The sequence below is a fragment of the Protopterus annectens genome, chromosome 11.part0 (assembly GCF_019279795.1).
Source record: "Protopterus annectens isolate FY-2018-M chromosome 11.part0, PAN1.0, whole genome shotgun sequence".
Taxonomy (NCBI): domain Eukaryota; kingdom Metazoa; phylum Chordata; order Ceratodontiformes; family Protopteridae; genus Protopterus; species Protopterus annectens.
The window spans coordinates 975,123,733-975,141,536 of record NC_056745.1 but is presented as its reverse complement, the minus strand read 5'-3'; positions in this window follow the sequence as shown (position 1 = coordinate 975,141,536).

Below are 17,804 nucleotides of genomic sequence, written 5' to 3'. Positions count from 1 at the left end.
CGAACAGTGAAATACGAGAATGTCCGTAACTTGGCTGGGAAGGGGTTAGCAGTTTGAGAGCTGTGAGTACAAATTTCAAAATCCTAGCTACACCCCTGAACAAGGGGGTGTGTCTGGGGCTGTATTAACTTATCCCATGAAATGAAGAGCGTGTTCACATCCAGAGATGGCCATTTCTCAGTGTTTACATTAGCTAAACGGGTTTGTGCAGCATGCACCAGGTATAAAACTAAAAAAAATAAATAAATAAAAAACGGAAATAGCAGGACTGTTTGCATTTGGGCAAAGGGTTTGTGCACTGTGCCTCAGGCCTTAAAAGGGGTGGAAATGGGAAGGGTAAAAAAAGGAAAATAGCAGAATAAAAGCAATCAAGTACAAATAACATAGCTAGCAGGTGGGATGCATCATAGTCAACCAAATCATACAGGCAGCATCTGTAGCACAACAGTATAAACTATGCAAACACCTTATAGTCTATTTTTTCCCATAAACTCTGCACCACTGGTGTGCACATGTGGGAGAATTTTAACTGAAAACATGTTTGGGGCTGCCATTGCTTTGATCCATCAGTATGTGCTAGAGGCTGAGGGTGGTGAGGAGGATAATGCTGACAACCGCCACAGACCGAGGAGGAGGAGAAGAGTGTTTAGACCCAGGGTAACTTACCAGGGGCTATATGATCTGGAGATAGTAGAGTGCTATAGGGTGGACAGCAACATATGGCAGCAAATCATTGAGCTGTGCAGAACTCAGCTCAGACCCAGAGCCAACAGAGGGGAACCCATCCCAGTGGATACCAACATATGTGCAGCCTTAAGAATACTAGCTACAGGTACTTTCCAAAGACCTACTGGGGACATCATGGGGTCTCACCAAGGTGGACTTGGTGGCCTAGTATCATTGGTGCCGCTCTAACAGGGGCACTTTTCAGTGTTTATTAGGTGTAGGAAGACGAGGATGGGGGGCACCAAGTGGTGTGGTGGGGGGTGCCCTGAAGCCCTTTTGCCTAGGGCACCAGTTGACCTAAGGCCACTCCTGAGGTAATGCTATTTATTGTAGCTTCTTAGACATACACTGTCAAGATGACTTCCTGCTGTAACTAGTGAGACAAAAGTGCATGGTTTTGTGAGCTGCTAAAAGACTCAGTCATATCAAACTTCGGAATTAAAAAAACGTGGTAGACTAAGGTCTGTGAATGTTGATAATCACTACAGATACAGTTTTCTTGTTCCTAAAAAAATGTTAATTCAGTTCCTCTTTTTATCAACTCTCTAAGCTAATATCAGTGTTTGAAATGTTCCCTAATTAATTTGAGGCATTTTTCCTAATTAACGTTTGCTTTTTTCCTTAATTCTGGAGGTAAAAGGTTGAGAGCTACGTCTGCTCTGTTGCTATGTTACTTAATCTTTTTGTAACCCCCCCCCCAAAAAAAAAAAAGTTGTCTGGTTCTGCTACTAATATTGTCTAGTTGTACCTCTCAACTATCCCAGACTTTGACTCACATTTTAGCTCTGTTCCTCTTAATCCCTCCTAAAACTGGTGACTTTTGGAGAAGAGGATGTGAATTACACTTAGTAATAACAATAATTAGTCACACACTTATTTTTGTTTCAGAAATTTTATATTAATTCGCATTTTCTTATTCTGTCAAAGTGTCCCTGATTCTGATGAGATTTGTACCTGATTGAGCGCTATGCGTGTTTGTGCCTGATTGAGCGCTATGTGTGTTTGTGTATGTAGTGAATAGTGACATAATGGATAAATGTTGTGCTCCTACATACATTCATGAATAATCTTAATAACTGAAAGTAATCTAAAAAGTGTCGTTAAAGCTGTTGAAACTACTACATTTACATAATTGTGAATTTTTAGGAGACTTTTTAATTATTTTACTTGTGAGGGACCTGTGATGATGCCACTGTGCACTTGATACACTGAGCATTGTTGTTAGAGAATTGTGAATTGTTCTAAGAATTATTCACATTATATACAATGCTAGATACCCAAAGGCTCTTGTCCTCCCTTCTCTGCTCAACAAAGTTGCAGGACTTTTTAGATGATCTGTGGTGCATTGTAGAAATCAGTTTGATTGAATGTGACACAGTTTTACCAAGTGTTCTGTGTCACCTGGCTTTCTTTGTAGTTTTACCATGTGTTTTGTGTCCCCTGGCTTTCTTTGTAGTACTGTAGTATAATGCTAAGTCTAGTTTCATTGTGAGACTGCATTGCTTTGTTTAGCAGATATCTATTGGTGCCCGTGCTGTAAAATGCGAAATAAAACTTTTCTGGCAAATCATTTAGGAATGAAGTCACTAAATAATGACCGACGTTAAGTTTCAGATGTCATAATCTTCAGAAAAATGCATGCTAAAGCAAGACCTGATATTCTATCAACTGTCTTAAGTTTATACAAGGTCAATTTTTAGTACTGGTTGTATGTTCCTCCAATATATTTGGCCTTGTCCAGATTTCCTGCATTATGAGGTTAAGAGCTATGTGCAAATAAATCACTTTATAGAATTAGGTATATCCAAACCTCTCAACTGTCCCCAATTTTGGCTCAAAATGTTGCTCTCCCCCTAATCTCCGCAAAATAGCAATTTTGGAAGAAAACGTGGAGGGTTTACTTTTATAAATAACTGTAATGATCGGAGTTATACATTACTTTTATTTCAGAAATGCATGCAGATTCTCTAATTTTGTTAGCTGCTCTAAGTTAACTGTGCTCATATTAAAACTGTGTCCCTTCTTTGACAGGTTCCCAGCTGTATTGTCTGGCAATTTTATGTTTTTGCATCACATTTTTGGCCTGTTTTTCATAAAATTGCAGTTTTCTGGCAAATTAGTGGCAAATTGTTAAAGACTGAAGTTAGAAAATAATGGCAGACATTTGAGTTTCAGATTTCATACCCTTCAGAAAATTCATACTCATGCAAGACCTACTACTATTCTATTATCTTTTCTAAGTTTATAAGAGCAATATTTAAAAAAATGTCCTTATTTTTGGGCCTTTGCCTCAGTTTTATTTATGAGTTTGTTGCTGTAAGAGGTTGAGAGGTGTGTGTGTGTGTGTGTGTGTGTGTGTGTGTGTGTGTGTGTGTGTGTGTGTGTGTGTGTGTGTGTGTTAGGTAGGTAGCATACTTCTCAACTGTCCAAATTTTGCAGAATGTCCAGATTTTTGCCCCATATTTTTTGTCTGTTCCTCATAAATTTTGTGATTTTCTAGAAAATCATTGAAGGCTGAAGTTGCTAAATAATGACAGACATTTGAGTTTCAGACTTCATGTCAAAATTCATACTAGCACAAATCCTGTTATTCTAGCAACTTTCTCATACTAGCACAAATCCTGCTCTAGCAACTTTCTAAGTTCACGAGAGCATTATTTAAAATTTGTCCCTGTTTATTTTAGGCTTTGTCCATATTTCTTGCACTAAGAGGTAGGTAGGGGTGTGTGTGTGAATGAAACACCCTAGTTGGGGTAGCAGGTGGTAATTTACTCAAGCTCAAAACCTGTACCTCAGTTACAGAAAACAAAAGCATGAATCCTCTACCCCAACTACCATGCCACATTTTTCAAAGAATTGACTTTCAGGTTCATTTTCAATTCAAGGAACCGAGTTTGAGTGAATCTATATTATATTACTGAAGAGGCATTACAGTGAATGCCTCTTCATCGGCACTAAAAGAGCGAACAGTGAAATACGAGAATGTCCGTAGCTTGGCTGGGAAGGGGTTAGCAGTTTGAGAGTTGTGAGTACAAATTTCAAAATCCTAGCTACACCCCTGAACAAGGGGGTGTGTCTGGGGCTGTATTAACTTATCCCATGAAATGAAGAGCATGTTCACATCCAGAGATGGCCATTTCTCAGTGTTTACATTAGCTAAACGGGTTTGAGCAGCATGCACCGGGTCTAAAACTAAAAAAAAAAAAAAATAAATAAAAAACGGAAATAGCAGGACTGTTTGCATTTGGGCAAAGGGCTTGTGCGCTGTGCCTCAGGCCTTAAAAGGGGTGGAAATGGGAAGGGTAAAAAAAGGAAAATAGCAGAATAAAAGCAATTAAGTACAAATAACATAGCTAGCAGGTGGGATGCATCATAGTCAACCAAATCATACAGGCAGCATCTGTAGCACAACAGTATAAACTATGCAAACACCTTATAGTCTATTTTTTCCCACAAACTCTGCACCATTGGTGTGCACATGTGGGAGAATTTTAACTGAAAACATGTTTGGGGCTGCCATTGCTTTGATCCATCAGTATGTGCTAGAGGCTGAGGGTGGTGAGGAGGATAATGCTGACAACCGCCACAGACCGAGGAGGAGGAGAAGAGTGTTTAGACCCAGGGTAACTTACCAGGGGCTATATGATCTGGAGATAGTAGAGTGCTATAGGGTGGACAGCAACATATGGCAGCAAATCATTGAGCTGTGCAGAACTCAGCTCAGACCCAGAGCCAACAGAGGGGAACCCATCCCAGTGGATACCAACATATGTGTAGCCTTAAGAATACTAGCTACAGGTACTTTCCAAAGACCTACTGGGGACATCATGGGGGTCTCACCAAGGTGGACTTGGTGGCCTAGTATCATTGGTGCCGCTCTAACAGGGGCACTTTTTCAGTGTTTATTTGGTGTAGGTAGACCAGGATGGGGGGCACCAAGTGGTGTGGTGGGGGGTGCCCTGAAGCCCTTTTGCCTAGGGCACCAGTTGACCTAAGGCCACTCCTGAGGTACGTTATTTATTGTAGCTTCTTAGACATACACTGTCAAGATGACTTCCTGCTGTAACTAGTGAGACAAAAGTGCATGGTTTTGTGAGCTGCTAAAAGACTCAGTCATATCAAACTTCGGAATTAAAAAAACATGGTAGACTAAGGTCTGTGAATGTTGATAATCACTACAGATACAGTTTTCTTGTTCCTAAAAAATGTTAATTCAGTTCCTCTTTTTTATCAACTCTCTAAGCTAATATCAGTGTTTGAAATGTTCCCTAATTAATTTGAGGCATTTTTCCTAATTAACGTTTGCTTTTTTCCTTAATTCTGGAGGTAAAAGGTTGAGAGCTACGTCTGCTCTGTTGCTATGTTACTTAATCTTTTTGTAACCCCCCCCCCCAAAAAAAAGTTGTCTGGTTCTGCTACTAATTTTGTCTAGTTGTACCTCTCAACTATCCCAGACTTTGACTCACATTTTAGCTCTGTTCCTCTTAATCCCTCCTAAAACTGGTGACTTTTGGAGAAGAGGATGTGAATTACACTTAGTAATAACAATAATTAGTCACACACTTATTTTTGTTTCAGAAATTTTATATTAATTCGCATTTTCTTATTCTGTCAAAGTGTCCCTGATTCTGATGAGATTTGTACCTGATTGAGCGCTATGCGTGTTTGTGCCTGATTGAGCTATGTGTGTTTGTGTATGTAGCGAATAGTGACATAATGGATAAATGTTGTGCTCCTACATACATTCATGAATAATCTTAATAACTGAAAGTAATCTAAAAAGTGTCGTTAAAGCTGTTAAAACTACTACATTTACATAATTGTGAATTTTTAGGAGACTTTTTAATTATTTTACTTGTGAGGGACCTGTGATGATGCCACTGTGCACTTGATACACTGAGCATTGTTGTTAGAGAATTGTGAATTGTTCTAAGAATTATTCACATTATATACAATGCTAGATACCCAAAGGCTCTTGTCCTCCCCTTCTCTGCTCAACAAAGTTGCAGGACTTTTTAGATGATCTGTGGTGCATTGTAGAAATCAGTTTGATTGAATGTGACACAGTTTTACCAAGTGTTCTGTGTCACCTGGCTTTCTTTGTAGTTTTACCATGTGTTTTGTGTCCCCTGGCTTTCTTTGTAGTACTGTAGTATAATGCTAAGTCTAGTTTCATTGTGAGACTGCATTGCTTTGTTTAGCAGATATCTATTGGTGCCCGTGCTGTAAAATGCAAAATAAAACTTTTCTGGCAAATCATTTAGGAATGAAGTCACTAAATAATGACCGACGTTAAGTTTCAGACGTCATAATCTTCAGAAAAATGCATGCTAAAGCAAGACCTGATATTCTATCAACTGTCTTAAGTTTATACAAGGTCAATTTTTAGTACTGTTTGTATGTTCCCCCAATATATTTGGCCTTGTCCAGGTTTCCTGCATTATGAGGTTGAGAGGTATGTGCAAATAAATCGCTTTATAGAATTAGGAATATCCAAACCTCTCAACTGTCCCCAATTTTGGCTCAAAATGTTGCTCTCTCCCTAATAATCTCTCCGCAAAATAGCAATTTTGGAAGAAAACGTGGAGGGTTTTCTTTTATAAATAACTGTAATGATCAGAGTTATACATTACTTTTATTTCAGAAATGCATGTAGATTCACTAATTTTGTTAGCTGCTCTAAGTTAACTGTGCTCATATTAAAACGGTGTCCCTTCTTTGACAGGTTCCCAGCTGTATTGTCTGGCAATTTTATGTTTTTGCATCACATTTTTGGTCCGTTTTTCATAAAATTGCAGTTTTCTGGCAAATTAGTAGCAAATTGTTAAAGAATGAAGTTAGAAAATAATGGCAGACATTTGAGTTTCAGATTTCATACCTTTCAGAAAATTCATACTAATGCAAGACCTACTACTATTCTATTATCTTTTCTAAGTTTATAAGAGCAATATTTAAAAAAATGTCCTTATTTTTGGGCCTTTGCCTCAGTTTTATTTATGAGTTTGTTGCTGTAAGAGGTTGAGAGGTGTGTGTGTGTGTGTGTGTGTGTGTGTGTGTGTGTGTGTGTGTGTGTGTGTGTGTGTGTGTGTGTGTGTGTGTGTGTGTGTGTGTGTTAGGTAGGTAGCATACTTCTCAACTGTCCAAATTTTGCAGAATGTCCAGATTTTTGCCCCATATTTTTTGTCTGTTCCTCATAAATTTTGTGATTTTCTAGAAAATCATTGAAGGCTGAAGTTGCTAAATAATGACAGACATTTGAGTTTCAGACTTCATGTCCTATAGAAAAACTCATACTAGCACAAATCCTGTTATTCTAGCAACTTTCTCATACTAGCGCAAATCCTGCTCTAGCAACTTTCTAAGATCACGAGAGCATTATTTAAAATTTGTCCCTGTTTATTTTAGGCTTTGTCCATATTTCTTGCACTAAGAGGTAGGTAGGGGTGTGTGTGTGAATGAAACACCCTAGTTGGGGTAGCAGGTGGTAATTTACTCAAGCTCAAAACCTGTACCTCAGTTACAGAAAACAAAAGCATGAATCCTCTACCCCAACTACCATGCCACATTTTTCAAAGAATTGACTTTCAGGTTCATTTTCAATTCAAGGAACCGAGTTTGAGTGAATCTATATTATATTACTGAAGAGGCATTACAGTGAATGCCTCTTCATCGGCACTAAAAGAGCGAACCGTGAAATACGAGAATGTCCGTAGCTTGGCTGGGGAGGGGTTAGCAGTTTGAGAGCTGTGAGTACAAATTTCAAAATCCTAGCTACACCCCTGAACAAGGGGGTGTGTCTGGGGCTGTATTAACTTATCCCATGAAATGAAGAGCGTGTTCACATCCAGAGATGGCCATTTCTCAGTGTTTACATTAGCTAAACGGGTTTGTGCAGCATGCACCAGGTCTAAAACTAAAAAAAAAAAATAAATAAAAAACGGAAATAGCAGGACTGTTTGCATTTGGGCAAAGGGTTTGTGCACTGTGCCTCAGGCCTTAAAAGGGGTAGAAATGGGAAGGGTAAAAAAAGGAAAATAGCAGAATAAAAGCAATCAAGTACAAATAACATAGCTAGCAGGTGGGATGCATCATAGTCAACCAAATCATGCAGGCAGCATCTGTAGCACAACAGTATAAACTATGCAAACACCTTATAGTCTATTTTTTCCCATAAACTCTGCACCACTGGTGTGCACATGTGGGAGAATTTTAACTGAAAACATGTTTGGGGCTGCCATTGCTTTGATCCATCAGTATGTGCTAGAGGCTGTGGGTGGTGAGGAGGATAATGCTGACAACCGCCACAGACCGAGGAGGAGGAGAAGAGTGTTTAGACCCAGGGTAACTTACCAGGGGCTATATGATCTGGAGATAGTAGAGTGCTATAGGGTGGACAGCAACATATGGCAGCAAATCATTGAGCTGTGCAGAACTCAGCTCAGACCCAGAGCCAACAGAGGGGAACCCATCCCAGTGGATACCAACATATGTGCAGCCTTAAGAATACTAGCTACAGGTACTTTCCAAAGACCTACTGGGGACATCATGGGGGTCTCACCAAGGTGGACTTGGTGGCCTAGTATCATTGGTGCCGCTCTAACAGGGGCACTTTTTCAGTGTTTATTTGGTGTAGGTAGACCAGGATGGGGGGCACCAAGTGGTGTGGTGGGGGTGCCCTGAAGCCCTTTTGCCTAGGGCACCAGTTGACCTAAGGCCACTCCTGAGGTAATGCGTTATTTATTGTAGCTTCTTAGACATACACTGTCAAGATGACTTCCTGCTGTAACTAGTGAGACAAAAGTGCATGGTTTTGTGAGCTGCTAAAAGACTCAGTCATATCAAACTTCAGAATTAAAAACATGGTAGACTAAGGTCTGTGAATGTTGATAATCACTACAGATACAGTTTTCTTGTTCCTAAAAAATGTTAATTCAGTTGCTCTTTTTTATCAACTCTCTAAGCTAATATCAGTGTTTGAAATGTTCCCTAATTAATTTGAGGCATTTTCCCTAATTAACGTTTGCTTTTTTCCTTAATTCTGGAGGTAAAAGGTTGAGAGCTACGTCTGCTCTGTTGCTATGTTACTTAATCTTTTTGTAACCCCCAAAAAAGTTGTCTGGTTCTGCTACTAATTTTGTCTAGTTGTATGCTCAACTATCCCAGACTTTGACTCACATTTTAGCTCTGTTCCTCTTAATCCCTCCTAAAACTGGTGACTTTTGGAGAAGAGGATGTGAATTACACTTAGTAATAACAATAATTAGTCACACACTTATTTTTGTTTCAGAAATTTTATATTAATTCGCATTTTCTTATTCTGTCAAAGTGTCCCTGATTCTGATGAGATTTGTAGCTGATTGAGCGCTATGCGTGTTTGTGCCTGATTGAGCGCTATGTGTGTTTGTGTATGTAGTGAATAGTGACATAATGGATAAATGTTGTGCTCCTACATACATTCATGAATAATCTTAATAACTGAAAGTAATCTAAAAAGTGTCGTTAAAGCTGTTAAAACTACTACATTTACATAATTGTGAATTTTTAGGAGACTTTTTAATTATTTTACTTGTGAGGGACCTGTGATGATGCCACTGTGCACTCGATACACTGAGCATTGTTGTTAGAGAATTGTGAATTGTTCTAAGAATTATTCACATTATATACAATGTTAGTTACCCAAAGGCTCTTGTCCTCCTTCTGCTCAACAAAGTTGCAGGACTTTTTAGATGATCTGTGGTGCATTGTAGAAATCAGTTTGATTGAATGTGACACAGTTTTACCAAGTGTTCTGTGTCACCTGGCTTTCTTTGTAGTTTTACCATGTGTTTTGTGTCCCTGGCTTTCTTTGTAGTACTGTAGTATAATGCTAAGTCTAGTTTCATTGTGAGACTGCATTGCTTTGTTTAGCAGATATCTATTGGTGCCCGTGCTGTAAAATGCAAAATAAAACTTTTCTGGCAAATCATTTAGGAATGAAGTCACTAAATAATGACCGACGTTAAGTTTCAGACGTCATAATCTTCAGAAAAATGCATGCTAAAGCAAGACCTGATATTCTATCAACTGTCTTAAGTTTATACAAGGTCAATTTTTAGTACTGTTTGTATGTTCCCCCAATATATTTGGCCTTGTCCAGGTTTCCTGCATTATGAGGTTGAGAGGTATGTGCAAATAAATCGCTTTATAGAATTAGGAATATCCAAACCTCTCAACTGTCCCCAATTTTGGCTCAAAATGTTGCTCTCTCCCTAATAATCTCTCCGCAAAATAGCAATTTTGGAAGAAAACGTGGAGGGTTTTCTTTTATAAATAACTATAATGATCAGAGTTATACATTACTTTTATTTCAGAAATGCATGTAGATTCTCTAATTTTGTTAGCTGCTCTAAGTTAACTGTGCTCATATTAAAACGGTGTCCCTTCTTTGACAGGTTCCCAGCTGTATTGTCTGGCAATTTTATGTTTTTGCATCACATTTTTGGTCCGTTTTTCATAAAATTGCAGTTTTCTGGCAAATTAGTAGCAAATTGTTAAAGAATGAAGTTAGAAAATAATGGCAGACATTTGAGTTTCAGATTTCATACCTTTCAGAAAATTCATACTAATGCAAGACCTACTACTATTCTATTATCTTTTCTAAGTTTATAAGAGCAATATTTAAAAAAATGTCCTTATTTTTGGGCCTTTGCCTCAGTTTTATTTATGAGTTTGTTGCTGTAAGAGGTTGAGAGGTGTGTGTGTGTGTGTGTGTGTGTGTGTGTGTGTGTGTGTGTGTGTGTGTGTGTGTGTGTGTGTGTGTGTGTGTGTGTGTGTGTGTGTGTGTGTGTGTGTGTGTGTGTGTGTGTGTGTGTGTGTGTGTGTTAGGTAGGTAGCATACCTCTCAACTGTACAAATTTTGCAGAATGTCCAGATTTTTGCCCCATATTTTTTGTCTGTTCCTCATAAATTTTGTGATTTTCTAGAAAATCATTGAAGGCTGAAGTTGCTAAATAATGACAGACATTTGAGTTTCAGACTTCATGTCCTTTAGAAAAATTCATACTAGCACAAATCCTGTTATCCTAGCAACTTTCTCATACTAGCACAAATCCTGCTCTAGCAACTTTCTAAGTTCATGAGAGCATTATTTAATATCTGTCCCTGTTTATTTTAGGCTTTGTCCATATTTCTTGCACTAAGAGGTAGGTAGGGGTGTGTGAATGAAACACCCTAGTTGGGGGTAGCAGGTGATAATTTACTCAAGCTCAAAACCTGTACCTCAGTTACAGAAAACAAAAGCATGAATCCTCTACCCCAACTACCATGCCGCATTTTTCAAAGAACTGACTTTCAGGTTCATTTTCAATTCAAGGAACCGAGTTTGAGTGAATCTATATTATATTACTGAAGAGGCATTACAGTGAATGCCTCTTCATCGACACTAAAAGAGCAAACTGTGAAATACGAGAATGTCTGTAGCTTGGCTGGGGAGGGGGGTAGCAGTTTGAGAGCTGTGAGTACAAATTTGAAAATCCTAGCTACACCCCTGAACAAGGGGGTGTGTCTGGGGCCGTATTAACTTATCACATGAAATGAAGAGCGTGTTCACATCCAGAGATGGCCATTTCTCAGTGTTTACATTAGCTAAACGGGTTTGTGCAACATGCACCGGGTCTAAAACTAAAAAAAAATAAATAAATAAAAAACAGAAATAGCAGGATTGTTTGCATTTGGGCAAAGGGTTTGTGCGCTGTGCCTCAGGCCTTAAAAGGGGTGGAAATGGGAAGGGTAAAAAGGAAAATAGCAGAATAAAAGCAATCAAGTACAAATAACATAGCTAGCAGGTGGGATGCATCATAGTCAACCAAATCATGCAGGCAGCATCTGTAGCACAACAGTATAAACTATGCAAACACCTTATAGTCTATTTTTTCCCATAAACTCTGCACCACTGGTGTGCACATGTGGGAGAATTTTAACTGAAAACATGTTTGGGGCTGCCATTGCTTTGATCCATCAGTATGTGCTAGAGGCTGAGGGTGGTGAGGAGGATAATGCTGACAACCGCCACAGACCGAGGAGGAGGAGAAGAGTGTTCAGACCCAGGGTAACTTACCAGGGGCTATATGATCTGGAGATAGTAGAGTGCTATAGGGTGGACAGCAACATATGGCAGCAAATCATTGAGCTGTGCAGAACTCAGCTCAGACCCAGAGCCAACAGAGGGGAACCCATCCCAGTGGATACCAACATATGTGTAGCCTTAAGAATACTAGCTACAGGTACTTTCCAAAGACCTACTGGGGACATGATGGAGGTCTCACCAAGGTGGACTTGGTGGCCTCGTATCATTGGTGCCGCTCTAACAGGGGCACTTTTTCAGTGTTGATTTGGTGTATGTAGACCAGGATGGGGGGCACCAGGTGGTGTGGGGGCCCTGAAGCCCTTTTGCCTAGGGCACCAGTTGACCTAAGGCCACTCCTGAGGTACGTTATTTATTGTAGCTTCTTAGACATACACTGTCAAGATGACTTCCTGCTGTAACTAGTGAGACAAAAGTGCATGGTTTTGTGAGCTGCTAAAAGACTCAGTCATATCAAACTTCGGAATTAAAAAAACATGGTAGACTAAGGTCTGTGAATGTTGATAATCACTACAGATACAGTTTTCTTGTTCCTAAAAAATGTTAATTCAGTTCCTCTTTTTTATCAACTCTCTAAGCTAATATCAGTGTTTGAAATGTTCCCTAATTAATTTGAGGCATTTTCCCTAATTAACGTTTGCTTTTTTCCTTAATTCTGGAGGTAAAAGGTTGAGAGCTACGTCTGCTCTGTTGCTATGTTACTTAATCTTTTTGTAACCCCCCCCCCCAAAAAAAAAAGTTGTCTGGCTCTGCTACTAATTTTGTCTAGTTGTACCTCTCAACTATCTCAGACTTTGACTCACATTTTAGCTCTGTTCCTCTTAATCCCTCCTAAAACTGGTGACTTTTGGAGAAGAGGATGTGAATTACACTTAGTAATAACAATAATTAGTCACACACATTTTTGTTTCAGAAATTTTATATTAATTCACATTTTCTTATTCTGTCAAAGTGTCCCTGATTCTGATGAGATTTGTACCTGATTGAGCGCTATGCGTGTTTGTGCCTGATTGAGCGCTATGTGTGTTTGTGTATGTAGTGAATAGTGACATAATGGATAAATGTTGTGCTCCTACATACATTCATGAATAATCTTAATAACTGAAAGTAATCTAAAAAGTGTCGTTAAAGCTGTTGAAACTACTACATTTACATAATTGTGAATTTTTAGGAGACTTTTTAATTATTTTACTTGTGAGGGACCTGTGATGATGCCACTGTGCACTCGATCCACTGAGCATTGTTGTTAGAGATTTATGAATTGTTCTAAGAAGTATTCACATTATATACAATGCTAGATACCCAAAGGCTCTTGTCCTCCCCTTCTCTGCTCAACAAAGTTGCAGGACTTTTTAGATGATCTGTGGTGCATTGTAGAAATCAGTTTGATTGAATGTGACACAGTTTTACCAAGTGTTCTGTGTCACCTGGCTTTCTTTGTAGTTTTACCATGTGTTCTGTGTCCCCTGGCTTTCTTTGTAGTACTGTAGTATAATGCTAAGTCTAGTTTCATTGTGAGACTGCATTGCTTTGTTTAGCAGATATCTATTGGTGCCCGTGCTGTAAAATGCAAAATAAAACTTTTCTGGCAAATCATTTAGGAATGAAGTCACTAAATAATGACCGACGTTAAGTTTCAGACGTCATAATCTTCAGAAAAATGCATGCTAAAGCAAGACCTGATATTCTATCAGCTGTCTTAAGTTTATACAAGGTCAATTTTTAGTACTGTTTGTATGTTCCCCCAATATATTTGGCCTTGTCCAGATTTCCTGCATTAAGAGGTTGAGAGGTATGTGCAAAAAAATCACTTTATAGAATTAGGAATATCCAAACCTCTCAACTGTTCCCAATTTTGGCTAAAAATGTTGCTCTCTCCCTAATAATCTCTCTGCAAAATAGCAATTTTGGAAGAAAACATGGAGGGTTTACTTTTATAAATAACTGTAATGATCAGAGTTATACATTACTTTTATTTCAGAAATGCATGTAGATTCTCTAATTTTGTTAGCTGCTCTAAGTTAACTGTGCTCATATTAAAACGGTGTCCCTTCTTTGACAGGTTCCCAGCTGTATTGTCTGGCAATTTTATGTTTTTGCATCACATTTTTGGTCCGTTTTTCATAAAATTGCAGTTTTCTGGCAAATTAGTGGCAAATTGTTAAAGACTGAAGTTAGAAAATAATGGCAGACATTTGAGTTTCAGATTTCATACCTTTCAGAAAATTCATACTAATGCAAGACCTACTACTATTCTATTATCTTTTCTAAGTTTATAAGAGCAATATTTAAAAAATGTCCTTATTTTTGGGCCTTTGCCTCAGTTTTATTTATGAGTTTGTTGCTGTAAGAGGTTGAGAGGTGTGTGTGTGTGTGTGTGTGTGTGTGTGTGTGTGTGTGTGTGTGTGTGTGTGTGTGTGTGTGTGTGTGTGTGTGTGTGTGTGTTAGGTAGGTAGCATACTTCTCAACTGTCCAAATTTTGCAGAATGTCCAGATTTTTGCCCCATATTTTTTGTCTGTTCCTCATAAATTTTGTGATTTTTCTAGAAAATCATTGAAGGCTGAAGTTGCTAAATAATGACAGACATTTGAGTTTCAGACTTCACGTCCTATAGAAAAATTCGTACTAGCACAAATCCTGTTATTATAGCAACTTTCTCATACTAGCACAAATCCTGCTCTAGCAACTTTCTAAGTTCACGAGAGCATTATTTAATATTTGTCCCTGTTTATTTTAGGCTTTGTCCATATTTCTTGCACTAAGAGGTAGGTAGGGGTGTGTGTGTGAATGAAACACCCTAGTTGGGGTAGCAGGTGGTAATTTACTCAAGCTCAAAACCTGTACCTCAGTTACAGAAAACAAAAGCATGAATCCTCTACCCCAACTACCATGCCACATTTTTCAAAGAACTGACTTTCAGGTTCATTTTCAATTCAAGGAACCGAGTTTGAGTGAATCTGTATTATATTACTGAAGAGGCATTACAGTGAATGCCTCTTCATCGGCACTAAAAGAGCGAACCGTGAAATACGAGAATGTCCGTAGCTTGGCTGGGGAGGGGTTAGCAGTTTGAGAGCTGTGAGTACAAATTTCAAAATCCTAGCTACACCCCTGAACAAGGGGGTGTGTCTGGGGCTGTATTAACTTATCCCATGAAATGAAGAGCGTGTTCACATCCAGAGATGGCCATTTCTCAGTGTTTACATTAGCTAAACAGGTTTGTGCAGCATGCACCGGGTCTAAAACTAAAAAAAAAAAAATAAAAAACGGAAATAGCAGGACTGTTTGCATTTGGGCAAAGGGTTTGTGCGCTGTGCCTCAGGCCTTAAAAGGGGTGGAAATGGGAAGGGTAAAAAAAGGAAAATAGCAGAATAAAAGCAATCAAGTACAAATAACATAGCTAGCAGGTGGGATGCATCATAGTCAACCAAATCATACAGGCAGCATCTGTAGCACAACAGTATAAACTATGCAAACGCCTTATAGTCTATTTTTTCCCACAAACTCTGCACCATTGGTGTGCACATGTGGGAGAATTTTAACTGAAAACATGTTTGGAGCTGCCATTGCTTTGATCCATCAGTATGTGCTAGAGGCTGAGGGTGGTGAGGAGGATAATGCTGACAACCGCCACAGACCGAGGAGGAGGAGAAGAGTGTTCAGACCCAGGGTAACTTACCAGGGGCTATATGATCTGGAGATAGTAGAGTGCTATAGGGTGGACAGCAACATATGGCAGCAAATCATTGAGCTGTGCAGAACTCAGCTCAGACCCAGAGCCAACAGAGGGGAACCCATCCCAGTGGATACCAACATATGTGTAGCCTTAAGAATACTAGATACAGGTACTTTCCAAAGACCTACTGGGGACATCATGGGGGTCTCACAGGCATCTGCATCCAGAGTACTCCACCATTTCTTGGATGCCATCCTACCACATGCCAGTGACCACATTTACTTCCACAACAACTGTGAGGAGAGGACCAGCAATATGCGTCTCTTCCACCATGTAACAGAATACCCGGAGGTACTGGGTGCAATAGACTGCATGCACATCCACATCAAAGCACCACCTGGTGAACAGGGTTGGGTCTACATAAACTGCAAGGGCTTCCCATCCATCAACTGTCAGGTCATGTGCAATGCCCAGGGCATTATCATGAATGTATGTGCTGGCAGCACTGGAAGCTATCACGACTGCCACATCTGGCATTCTTCACAGCTGTACCAGGCATTTGCCATTGGGGACATCCCATATGGCCATCTGGTGGGGGATGCTGGCTATGCTCTGCAGCCGTGGATGATGACACCCATCAGAAATGCATACACACCCACAAAAGAATGCTATAATGAGACACACGCACAAACAAGGATCATAATAGAGCGTGTGTTTGGGATGCTCATGTCACGGTTCCACTGCCTTGACATATCTGTTAAAGCCTTGCAGTACTCTCCAGCCACATGTGCACACATGTTCATTGTATGTGTCATGCTACACAATATGAACCTGCAGAAACAGCTGCAGCAGGAACAACACAGGGAAGGGCCACACAGCCCCTCGCCATTGCCAAGGTCCCCACAGGCACAGAGGGACTCAGAAGATGAACCCCCTGAGCCTGCTCCCATAGGCAGATGGAGGCATGCCCAGTATCCCCAGGCCTTTGCAATGAGGTAATGTATATCACACACACTGACACTGTAGGCACCCAGGGACTGACACCTCTCTCTGACTCACACACACAGTAAAATGGATGACACACACAGCACATTGCCTGTAACTTACCATGTATAGGCAGTGTACTGTGTGCATCCAACATAGTCAGCCCTCAAGCACCATCCTCACAACTGCCACAGGCACAAGGTAAGTCAGTCTTTTAACAATAAATGAATGGATTACTAGGTTTTGGTAGCATATCTATAGAAATGCTGCATGCATGCAAGGGGATGGGGTGGCCTACTGTGAGGGCAGCAAACAACTGACAGCTATGTGGGACACCAGGAAATGTCTACACAATACTGGCTTCCCTACACTATGCAGTATAATTTAAGGTGAAAATTCTCACTGCAGTATATGTGGGGGCCAACTAAGGGGGGGGGTCATAGGTCACATGCACGAATGTCACTGTGGGGATCCCATACTCACTCCCAGACTCACACAGCAAGTCAGCCATAGAAAACCATAAAGGAATGTCTGGTAAAGGCACACAAATGGTGGCAATGATGGAATACCCCCCTACAGACTTACACAGTGATATCACATCAGGCCTTGCAGTTGCAGTAAGTCTCTCTGAAGGGTAAAAAGTCTGAAACTCAATTGTATGGCATTACAATCTAACCTGTGGTATCTAGTGATATGCCCCTATTCTCCAAGACAGGGCACAATACTATGCTAAATGGAACCAAAATGTAAAGCCAATATCAGCACACTCCGTGCAAATGTGTACTGTTGACAGGTGTGCCCCCCATACCCATATTCCCATAGAAATGCAGTAACATGTAAGTGTGTAGTGTAATAACAGCAGAGCACACATTGCCAGGGCTGCCCCAATCAACATGATAACTTGTTGTATATCCACAATATGCCGGGATCAATGAGCTATGCATATATGTGGGGAATACTTGTCAGGATGTGGTCAGCAACTTATCATGGCTGTTGTGTCCTACTGGCCTAGGTACAGTACTGTGGTAGACAGGCCCATGTTTCACGAAATGCAGTGTCAACTATTTTGCATGTTAGCTACAATATGGTGGGAGTTGTACACACTGTCCAGATGTTAATATCCATTACTGTTGGGAAGCTGGACAGGTCATGTACAGGGGGTCATACATATGAACAGTACACAGGTTGGAGTAACCTACATAGTGCCTACCATACCTCACAACTGTACAGACCTTTTGCAGAATGTACACAGGTTTGCATCATATCTGTGGTGTCTTTATTCTGAAATAGTGGTT